General features: G+C 35.7%; 1 pseudogene; it reads right to left on the reverse strand.

Annotated features, from left to right (window-relative positions):
• The window catches only part of LOC149571411 (potassium transporter 25-like), a 156,000-nt pseudogene extending 145,198 nt beyond the window's left edge, over positions 1–10,802 (reverse strand).
• Between the last annotated feature and the right edge of the window lie 2,044 nt (positions 10,803–12,846).

Raw genomic sequence — 12,846 nt, forward strand, 5'->3', positions numbered from 1 at the left:
CCCTACTCTCTCTCACACTCTCTCCTATACCCTACTCTCACTCTCTCTCTCCCATACCCTACTCTCTTTGCCACCCCCTACTCTCAAACTCTCTCCCATCCTCTACTCTCTCTCTCTCTCTCTCTCTTACACACATTCACATTACCCCTCTCTCTCCCTCTCCCACTCCCTCTCCCACCGTCTACTCTCTCTCCCCCATCCCCTACTCTCTCTCTCCCCTCTTTCATCCCCTACTCTCTCTCTTTCACACACCCACACACTCCCATCCCCCCTCTCTCTCCTCTCCCATCCCCTACTCTCTAGATCTCTCACATGCTTCTCATCCCCCCCTCTCTCTCCCTCTCCCACTCCCTCTCCCACTGCCTACTATCTCTCTCTCACTCTCTCCCTCTCTACTCTCTCTCTCTCTGCCACCCCTACTCTCTCTCACACTCTCACACTCCCCCATCCCCTACTCTCTCTCTTACACACACTCCCATCCCCTCCCTCTCTCACTCTCTTTCACAATGCCTACTCTCTCTCCCATCCCCTACTCTCTCTATCTCTCTCTCCCCTCTCCCATCCCTTACTCTCTCTCTTTCACACACACACACACCCATCCCCCCTCTCTCTCTCTCCTCTCCCATACCCTACTCTACCTCTCACTCCCTCTCCCTCTCCCACTCCCTTTTTGACCACCTACTCTCTCTCACACTCTCACTCTCACTCTCTCCCTCTCTACTCTCTCTCCCATCCCCTACTCTCTCTCTCCCCTCTCCCATTCCCTACTCTCTCTCTCTTTCAAACACATGCACTCTTTTCCTCCTCTCTCTCTCACTCTCCCTCTCCCACTCTATCTCCCACCACCTACTCTCTCTCTCCCATCCTGTACTCTCTCTCCCCCATCCCCTACTCTCAGTCTCTCTCTCCCATCCTATGCTCTCTCTCTACCACCCCTACTCTCTCTCACACTTCCTCTCTCTCCCATCCACTACTCTCTCTCTTACACACATTCCCATTTCCCCCCTCTCTCTCCCTCTCCCACTCCCTCTCCCACTGCCTACTCTCTCTCTCCAATCCCCTACTCTCTCTCTCTCTCTCTCTCTCTCTCTCTCTCTCTCTCTCTCTCTCTCTCTCTCTCTCTCTTTCACACACTCACACACTCCCATCCCCCCCTCTCTCTCTTCTCCCATCCCCTACTCTCTAGATCTCTCACACACACTCCCATCCCCCCTCTCTCCCTCTCCCTCTCCCTCTCCCACTACCTACTATCTCTCTCTCTTTCTCACTCTCTCCCTCTCTACTCTCCCTCCCCCATCCCCTACTCTCTCTCTCCCCTCTCCCATCCCCTACTTTCTCTCTCTACCACCCCTACTCTCTCTCACACTCTCTCCCATGCCCTACTCTCTCCCTCTCTCACTCCTTCTTTCATTGCCTACTCTCTATGTGCCATCCCCTACTCTCAATCTCTCTCTCCCATCCCATATGCTCTCTACCACCCCTACTCACTCTCTCACACTTCCTCTCTCTCCCATCATGTACTCTCTCTTACACGTCCTCTCTCTCCCATCCTGTACTCTCTCTGCTACCCCTTCTCTCTCTCACTTCCTCTCTCTCACATCCCCTACTCTCTCTCTCTCTCTCTCTCTCTCTCTCTCTCTCTCTCTCTCTCTCTCTCTCTCTCTCTTGCTTTGCCTCTTTTCTTCCCTCTCTATGCACTATTTAGGTCTCAATATTGTGTGTGCACTATAGCGCACACAAGCTATTAATTTAAAAAGCTTTAAATAGCACAAGTATGCTATAATGTGCACACGCTATAGGGTGTACGCGCTATTCAAACCTTTGCATTCTACGAAGCCTAAGGCTTGGTTTTTCCTTTGGGATCCAACCCAAAGGTTTGGAGTCTATAAACTGGTATGAGACGTGTTTTGTTGCAAACATACAAAAAGTGATTGATTTTTCTTGTGTGCTCTCCTTCAAGATTCCTCATGGTTGAGCATCGATAAGATCAGGTTACATGACATTGTAGGTCTCTGTGTTAGCTATATAACCATATAATTTATTTTTTATTTGAACTATTTTAAGCCTTTCATCTATAATTTATTTTGAATGTATGTCCATTTTTTGTCAAAAACCAACATGTACTAATTAGGTTGTAGATTTTAGCTCGTTCATTGAATTTTGCAACAACTTATTTTTTTAGAAACTAGACTCCATTATACACACTTTGAAAAAAAGAAGTGTTGATTTTAGATTAGTTTTCAATCATTTCTAGGGGGAGCACACAAATATTTCATATTTTTGGGATGTGTCTAGTTAAAAAATTCGTAAAAAATAAAATACACATTATAAAATTATCTGAAAAATCTGGGATAAACTACATAGTGTTAAGTAACTTTTGATTGGAGCGATTAAATAATTTCAAAAAAAAAGTTAAAATTTTAGGGGGGCCACACTTTGTACTATGTTATGTTTTTTTGGAATAAACAATACCACTTTCTGTGGCCCCCTTTTTTGAGGACCTAAAACTAAAGCATTTTGAAAAAAATTAGTAGTTTAGAAACTAGATTCAAAGGACTACTACTTTTTCTTTTGTCATATCTTAAAATTTTGAGTGTAACTATCTTCAAATTCTTGTTGAAGTTCATAAATTATTAATTTCAAAAAAAAAAGTGTCCACTTATACCCGCCTTTTGGCACCACAACTTGGTGCACTTACCTAGAAATACTCAGGAATGAGTATAGGTAGAGGCAAGCACTGATTGAAATCAAAGACATCTTTCTTGATGCTTTCAGCCTGCTAATACCTGATGAGACAAAGCCCATCATGGAGTAGCTATCCAACATAGTGGACTAGTTACAAAATGAAGACCTAGATACTAATGTTAAACTACTTGAATGGTCTGAGAAGAAATTTCAAATGAAGGTTAATGAGAAGATATCTAGTGAAAAAGCACTATCACAAGTAGAACTAGCTAAGAAAGTTGAGAACGTGAAAATAGTACTTGAGAACATATTCTCATTGTACTCCAAATTGTGTCATTCCTCATAGTTCACACAAGAGATGAGCCAGAGAATATTGAGCTTGGAGAGGAACCTCAACATATCTAGCACATAGCTACCCAAGGGTCCAACTCAAAGTGAGAAGCATTTTGCCACAATGCTTCACACACAAAGAGAATTAGTTGTACTTACAGTAGATGAGGCTAACACCAAGGCCAAATTAATATAGATCCAGTCTGCAATCACCCCACACATGGAAGTATTGCATAAAGAGATGGCCTATGAGGAGAATTTTTTGAAGAAAGATCGAAATCTTTCTACAATGGAAGGCCTTGTACACCTTCCAGTAGAGATAGCCATCCAGCTCAAAGCTCTGGAAATTGCATTGGACAATTGGGATGCTTCCTTGAAGATTATAATGGAGGTAAATAAAACCTTTTTGGATAAATATTCAATTCATTCTTAAGAACCTTTCACATAAGTGTCAAAAAGGGGGAGAAATAATAAAGATATCAGATAATAAAATATGGGGGAGAAATACATTTTGAGATATAATATACCCAATAGGGGGAGATATAATAATTTGAGGGAGATAATACAATTTTGGATTTGAGGAGAAATAAGGAGATATATCCAAAAGGATACAAAAAATTGCAAAGTAGATGTGTGAAAAGGGGAGCAGAAACCAAGGGGGAGCAAAAACAAAGTAGACAGAAACAAAGCAAACAAGGTAAAGATAAAGAGTATCAGAAACATCAGCATGAGACAAATCCGGCTTAAGGAATTTTGGATATGGAAATGGCACATCAACTTGAGGGGGTTACAATTTTTTGAGGTATATAGTCTTCTACAAAATTTTGAACAAGTTTTTGAAATCTTGTACATATTTCGAATAAGATTAATGTTATACTCATTAGAGATCATATTCATAATGCTTAGTTAAGTGTTTTTGACACTCATATCAAAGGGAGAGATTGTTGGTCTCAGATTGCTTTTGACAATTGAGTGTCAACACACTTAACCAATTTTCAAGTTGATGTCGAAATGATATAGATGCCAAACTATAGTATGTGTCAAGCCATAGATTCAATCGGTGCCAAGTGAACTTCAGGTGCCAAGCAAGTTTCAAGTGCCAAGCGATAAGTGATGCTGAGCCACTATAGGTCCCGAGAAAAATGTAGATGCTAAGCAAGACAGAATTCCTATATGTGTCGAGCATCAGCAATTAGTAAGTGTCCAGTAACACAGAATTAGCATATGAGTTTGTACTCTCACAAACTTAGATGTAAACTATTTTTGAGCTGACTCGTGATGAATCTCAAAGGATCTACAAGATATGATCGAATCTTTTACATTCCCTATGTAATCAACATGCAGCCAATCAGAAAAATGGAGAAAGCATGCAACCAATAGGAAAAGTGTAAAGATTTGAGCGGGAAAAGAAGGATGAATATTGATCGCAGATTCATACCTAACCCTAAGTCTTTGAAGCCTTTATAAGGAGGTTGAAACACCATAATTCGTGCATGAGTGAGAGTTGTATGGGAGAATTCTAGCGAAATTCAGAGGGGTGTAAAGACTTAGAAGAGTAGCACTGCAGAATCAAGTTAGTAAGAGCAAAGTATTAGCACTTCGAGCAGAGACATATCAAATCAGGAAGGATTAGATTAGATTGAATAGAACAAGGGGTCTGGAATCAGCAATTGAAGATTGTAAGTCATCAGATCAACACATTCTAATACTTTCTAACCATTGTATTAGGAATGAAAATCCTATGAAGATAGGTTGGCTTAACAACTATATTGTAGATCCTTAACAGGGTTATAAATCCTTTAACAAGATAACATTCGAAGTGAATGTTTGTAAATCCTTTAGATAGGTCACTTTTAACATAGTGTAAAGCCTTTAACAGGGCAAGCCTTTTATAGGGCATACCATTGGAAGTGGTCAATCTTTGTGACCTTATACAATTACATGTTGCTGCAGTGATAATTTGTGGGTGTCATCCCCACCCCAGTTTTACCTCCTCATTTTGGAGGGTTTCTAGGTGATCAAAATCTTGTGTTATCTATTTTAATGCATGTATTTACTTTTATATTAATTAGATATGGTAGATGCATGTGAATGATCTCAGTTAAAAAAATTAGAGGTTAAAGTTTGTTACTTCTAATTCACCCCTCCCCCTCTTAGAAGTAAATCTTCCCACTTGTAAATTCAAATAGATCCAACCTCACAATGACATACAATGATGTCATTGGAGTAGTATTCATCATGTGGGTGATTCTTGTACATAGTTATGTGGTGACCACTATTTGGACAAATGGAAATGCTAATTAGGTTGATCATTCTATGAAATGATGGTTGACATACCAAATCCTATATCAAATTGAAATGAGCATAAATTCCTTTCAAATTCATTAAGAATGGTGGTGCTAAAAAGTTAGGTTGATTCTAACACAATCTAATTCTGTGCAAAAATCTAGGATTATTTATTGTATGTAATATTGATTGCAGTAATACAAAGAAGACACTCAAGTTTTTGGTGTATGAGTTTTTTCCCCTAAGGGTTTTCCCATGTTAAATTTTATGTTCCTTTGTTTGTCTTTTGTTTGTGGTATTTTCTATGTACTTGCTTTCTATCATAGTCCTAAAGTGCAATGTTCTTAGTAAAGAATCCTACTTTCAATGCTAGAACAAAACACATTAGCATGCACTGTCATTTTGTATGTAACATGATTGTTCAAATTGAAAGGTAAATCTAGAAAATTATAGCACTCAAGAGAATATTATAGATGCATTGTCAAAGTTGGTGAACATAGTTAAGTTCAAATGATGTGCAAGCTCAACGGGGCTTAAAGTCCCTGACTCCTATTAAGTCTTATCCAATAACTTTTTGGATATCAAAAAGTACTTCATCAAGTGGGAGATTATTAAGGGTGACTCATACATACCATTATATGATGGTTGCTCACCATACGATGAGGCATCGTACTAGTGATTCCACTATACAGTGAAGCTAATATGCTAAATTTTGGTATGGTGAAGCTATTATGTTGAAGCCAATACGATCAAGTTGATACACTGAAGCACATAGGTGAAGCATGTACAAGTGAGCTAGGCATGACTGTTTTGATGGATCAAAGCCCAACCTGCATATGTTGAAACTCAGTCCCTCTTATGAGTATGTGAGATCCAACCTCACAATGATATACAATGATGTCCTTGGAGTAGTATCCATCATGTGAGTGATTCTTACACATAGCTCTATGGCGACCACTAGCAAGACAAATGGAAAGGATAAGTTGGTTGATCATTTTGTGAAATGATGGTTGACATACCAATTTCTATATTGAATTTCAATGGGTATAAATTCCTTCAAATTTTGTTAAGAATGCTAGTAGTAAAAAGTTAGGTAGATTGTAACACAATGCAACCCTGTGCAAAAATCCATTGTTCATTGTATGTAATATTGCTTGATTAATTTAATCAGTAACATAGATATGTATTTGATCATTTAATTGCTCCCCCAATTGAAAACTTGTATGCTAAATAGAACTTATTTGTAATTGTCCATAAGCTAATTCATTTAATAATTCTCAACATAGTGGATTAGACTTGAGAAAAATAGTTTAAAACAAGTTTTTTCAAATTATTTGTATTACATATATAATGTGTTGCATGTAAATATTAAGTGTTATATTAATTCATTTTCTTCATGGATGCAAATCTTATGGTTTTCTTCTTAAAATCAAATATAAGAAATTCATTCACATAATATAATAGTTCAATAGTTGATTTTATTAAGGAATTAAATCAAAATTCTTTCTAAGATTTTGTTAATAACTTAAGTTGTATTTTCAAATATCAAACTATTCACTTTCTACAATCAATAGTAACCTTTTTTATTTATTTTCAAAAAGATTGAGATTTGCAAAAAGAGGGGTAAAAATTTATTAAGACAGAAAGGAATACAACAAGGAGCTCGATCCTGAACAGATTTTCATATGTTGAATAATATAATTTTATCTCATGAGATATTTTATCACAATTTCATTCAAGTATGTAATTTATAAGTCAAATTGGCATATGTTCATGAGTACTAAATTCAAAAGAATCTATCTCTCATGAGAAAGTAAAAAAAGAAAAGAAAATGAATGGTCCTTTAACAATCCACTATACCAGTTATTTGTTTTGGATCTACACATTAAATATAGCAATGCATGTTAAAGTGTTACAATCATTGTTATAAAGTAATTCTTGTGAACTATACTCATGAAATATAAACCAATGAATTTGACAGTATCACAATTTACTTGTTTTAGAAAAAATCTTCAATTTATCAAAATTATAAATAATAAATTGATTTTTTTCACAAAAGATAAATTTAAAACTTTTATACATTTTTATTACCATAATATATATTTCTAACACTTTTTTTTCCATCACACCTCAACATTCTTAACAACCTATTACATAACCTAAAAAATAATACCAAATATTTTTAATTTGTAATATATGAGATTTATTTTTATCCTAATCTTAATGTTGACTAATCTTAGAAGACTCACTGAAAACCAGATCAAACATCACCCCAGTACCTAATATTTCAAGGTGCACTACAAAGATCTATGAAAGAAGTGGCTGGAACAGCGTGCATTCACTCCAACTCCAACCTTACCGGAATGAATCTACACCTTAGATTGGCCCTTGTCTGAACGCACTGTCTATGCGAGCAAGGATCAGATCATAATAAGTTATAACATAATACACCTTTTGAATTTCCAGTTAAACAAATAACTCAATCAGATTTTGATGCATTCTGATTTTTTCATACATATTGTGGGAGCTGATTGGAGGTTGTTATGGCTTTTCCCACCATCTTCACTGGACCCAATGTACACAGAGCATTCTAGTGGGTGAGATTCCATTGCACATTAAAAAATTGTATTAGAATTTTTCGCATAGACATTTGATCAAATATTTTTCATCGGAATAATAGAAAAAACCTAAAAACAAAAAAAAAAACAATTACTTGTCAATATACATTTTACAATACATATGACAAAGCATCACACAAAGTTATTCAATTTTCATGACAGAAAATGCAACGTGTGTGAGTTGGAAACATGAAGAACTGTTGTGTTTGTGAAGACACAGTGAATATATTCCATGTGGGTTACTCATTTCCCAAGTGACCTCTGTTTGTGTCATTTCTAGACAATCCTTTTCTTTAATGTCAACCATTGGCATTCCACAATATTTAAATTAGGTTTACAAAAATGTGGGCCACATACAGACCCTCCCTAAAATCTACTCAACCACCATACTTCATACTTAAAATGCTGTGCCTTATCTTTCATGCATTTGTTGTTGTTTATATCATGACCTACTTGTGATCTTAACATTCCAAATGATTTACTCAACCAACATAGTTCAAAGTGATCTTCTTCTTCTTGTTGATTTGACATGGGTTTTGTAGAATCTTTGAAGCGTTTCATGCGGAGAAGAAAATATGAGAGGGTGGATTCATCTTGCAGGAGGAGGAGGCGCCTAAGGATTGCCAAATTTGGGAGTAGGAAGAAGAAGTTTTGGAGGCTGAGATTGGTGCCCAAGTTGAAACTAAGATGGTTTGATGATGCCAAGCTTTTCTTGGCTAAGTTGAGAGATGGGTATGTCAATCTCATGTTAAATCTAGCAAACACTGATGTTGTGGGAGCTGGATTTGGCCCAAAGAGAAGTTTTAAGGAACATGATGCAAAAACTTTGGTTGGCATATATAAATCTTTCATGTTTGAAGATCAGATGGGGGCATTGCACCAATGAGCCCATATGAAGTTTTCCATCTTTTGGGATGTGGGTATGGTAGATTTGACTGAGGAATGGCAAGGATTTGCTAACCTGAGTTCTGTGAAATGTATAATTTTTATAATCTATGATTTAATTGAAGATTGTTTCTGAATTTAATTGCTTGCATGGACATATCAGATCATATTTTATGATCCATCATTATGATGAAACAATGTTTTTAAAGTTATGCTCTACTATCAATCATCCTGATGAAGTGGTGTGATGAGATGATGAAGAAATAGTCTTAATGTAGAGCTCTGTGATCTCAGATCAGTTCAGACAGAAATTTTAATGACCATGATGCAAAAATCTCATTTTGCATATCTTTAAGTCTTTCATGGTTGATGTTCCAATGGCAACATTCCATCTATGACACATTTGAGATTTCAGTATTTTTTGGGATGTGGGTATTGATGGATTTTCAGTTTAAAGATTAGAAAGAATTTATCTAAACTCAGTTGTAGTTATGTTCTATTGCAGGGGCTAAAAAATCAATTCCACAAGAGAATTTTTAAGAACCATGTTGCACAAAACTTTGTTTGCATAATATTGTTTGAAGACTATATTGGGAGTAGGACATTGAACAAAACACCCCCAAGAAATGTTTTCATCTTTTGGGATTTGAGGATTGATGGAACTTGATTTAATATAATTCTTGATTTAGAGATCAGGCTGTGCATAGGTTTTACATTTTGCAGGAAAAGATCAATGGAAGTTTAGAGACTAATAATTTGTGAAGAATGTCGCTGACCCACAAATTACAATGAAATATTTCTTGAGCATGTTAATGGATTACAATATCCCTGATCCACAAATTACAATGAAAAAATTTCTTGAGCATATTGGTTTTCTTCATGGTTGTGAATGAAAAAAATTCTTGAGCATATTGGTTGTTTTTGAGACTGGCTTTGGGCTTTTCTTCTAACTCCATTGAACAAGAGATGGTCGTTGAATTTATGACAGATTCTTTTTGTGAGCTAGAATTGGGTTATGCTTATCTAGATAAGCATTTGACCAAATTAATCAATAATTTAAGAGGGTAAGAAATTAGGTTAAATTTACGGTCAGTACTTTTCCTTGAGAAAACCGTTTCCCGGTACACATAGCTTGTACGGATCACAGTATTTATAGAGAATTCTAAAAGTCTTTTCTCTTGTCTTTCATGAAATAGTGGCCACGAAGGGAGAGGAGACGCGTAAGAAAACGTCAATTTAATGTCGGATACTTAATATTAAATCTATCAGATTTGTTAAATGATATTTATTATTGTTTAATTAATGATGATTTATGGGATGGGTTGTCAACGGGGGCACACAACTTGACCTCTTGTATCAAATTGAGCATTTGGCGTATGTAATGATGATGAAAATTTTAAAACACTTTTAAGTTAGATTGGTTTACAATGTTTTAAAATATTTTTATCAAAGTATTGTTTTAGAGTACGGTAAAAATAGGTTTTGAAAGGGTCTCGAAATCTTTTAACAAAAACAGAAAAGATAAAGCATTAAAGTCTACCAAGTTTTACAATGACCTGAAACCTACTGGAAAAAATAGCATCAAAATCAGGTTTTACAGGGACCTGAAACCACAAACAATATCCAATAAAAGTACCCAAGTTTTACAAGGACCTGGAACCTAGTTTAAATACCAAACAAAAATCAGTAAATAGGACCAAAAACATAAACCATTAACCTCAACCTGCAAAAATGACCAGAAGCTAAGACAAAAAACCAGAGATCAAAACCCAGTGAGAGCTGCTACTACAGCTCTTTAATCATTTTGACAACCTCTTTTCCAATCTCTGCAGTATCGTGAATGGAATCAACAGCTGAAACACCAGTAGCCTCCTGAGCCCACTTCCTAGAACTTTGCCTGGTTCTCTTGCTTGGACCCCCTGGTGATATAATCTCTTCATTCGTGCATTTTCCAAGACTAGCAGCAACAGCGCAAATACTGGAAGTCACCTGTTCCATTTTATTACCACTTTCCTTAATAAACATTCTAAGGTTTTGTTCATAATCCTTGAGTTTGTTTGGTATGTTTCCGACATGCATCAGAGTATTGTTATTATTATTTTTAAAATTAATTTTAGATGTATCATGAGGGGTTCATAATTTGTGGTTTTCTATTTTTAAAGATTGTTTTAATAGTAAAAATTAGGATAAGTTGTTTGTTTATTTTTTTTTTATTTTTTATTAATATAATTATAAATATATTTGCAAGGAGATAATAAACATGTATAAAGATTAAAAATATATATAATATGATGTGAGAAAAATTCTGTCGAGAGAAAAGTTCAACATTCTAAAAATATAACATATTTTTGTTATCAGTGGGCTCTCTCTATTAAATTATAATATTAAAGTACATATTCACAAAAAAAAAGGTTGGGCGATGTAAGACCACCCCATGAAAGTCATAGAGAAAGCATAAAACATCAATTATTCTTTTTTTTTTTTTAAACATGGACATAACACAACAAAAGCCACCTCTTGTGACCAAAGTAGTGTCTGCTAAGGAGGGAGAATCTCAACGATCATATTTACCCCATACATCAATGGGGTCAGGGGTGGGATCTATAATAGATCACTTGTCTTCAATATATTTTTCTTTATCTTCTCCTTCTCTTTCTTGAGAGGCAAAATTGTCAAAGTGAGGTGAGGAATCCTCTTGGAAGAGGTGGCAACGGGCCAAGTAGAATCTATGTTAACATCAGGTTTGTCAAAAGCAACAGGGACAGAGTGAGCAGCAATAAGTGAAGAACACCCCGTGGCAAAGTCATGACATGGTGGAGAAGTCAAACAACACCTCCACTCATCACCACCACTGTTAGGAGGGCAATGACAAGGTTAAGACTGTGGGGTCTAGGACCCACAGGAAAAAGAGTTGTGGCTATAATGGTGCCTAAAAGGTGGAGTGCAATCAAAAAAAATGAAGATTAATGATACTTTAGCAACCGTACAAAGGGTATTACCTCAATGTTGTAGTAACTCATACATATGAGCTACCTCCAAGGATAATTTATTAGCCTAAACTTGAATGTACATCAATATATTATTACATGTACAATCTTTATTATACATAGAGACATTTATGTCAAGAAAGTTGGGATTAAAATAAACAACATTCCTATCTTTCCATAAAGTGAATAGAATCTCAATCCTAAAAGAAAGTCAAATCTGAGAGAGCTTGCAAAGGATTCTAGGTGAATTAAAACCATTATGGCCATATGCCAAGAAAACATAACACAATACTTTGTATTACTAAAGAAACGGTTACATTATAATAGCAATACATTGCTTCTTCAACAATCAATCGAACAAAAATTTGAATCAATTATGATGACATACCACTTCACTAAAAACATAACATGGTTCATACTTGTAATCACCTAAAAATGGTCATTTAGACTATTAGCCCCCCTTCTCAGCATTTTGGCTAATTTAATGAATCATTTACCTAGACTAAATTGCTACAGCTCTTTAATCATTTTGACATCCTCTTTTCCAATCTCTGCAGTATCGTGAATGGAATCAACAGCTGAAACACCAACAGCCTCCTGAGCCCACTTCCTAGAACTCTGCCTGGTTCTCTTGCTTGGACCCCCTGGTGATATAATCTCTTCATTCGTGCATTTTCCAAGACTAGCAGCAGCAACACAAATATTGGAAGTCAGTTGTTCCATTTTATTACCACTTTCCTCAATAAGCATTCTGAGGTTTTGCTCATAATCCTTGAGTTTGTTTGGCATGTTTCCCACATGCATCAGAGTATTGTTATTATTATTTTTAAAATTAATTTTAGATGTATCATGAGGGGTTCATAATTTGTTGTTTTCTATTTTTAAAGATTGTTTTACTAGTAAAAAATAGGATAAGTTGTTTGTTTATTTATTTTTTATTTTTTATTAATATAATTATAAATATGTTTGCAAGGAGATAATAAACATGTATAAAGATTATTATATATATAATATGATGTGGGGAAAATTCTTTAGAGAGAAAAGTTCAACATTCT

The sequence above is a fragment of the Cupressus sempervirens genome, chromosome 2, assembly GCF_028749045.1.
Source record: "Cupressus sempervirens isolate cs-2001-9-10 chromosome 2, ASM2874904v1, whole genome shotgun sequence".
NCBI lineage: Eukaryota > Viridiplantae > Streptophyta > Pinopsida > Cupressales > Cupressaceae > Cupressus > Cupressus sempervirens.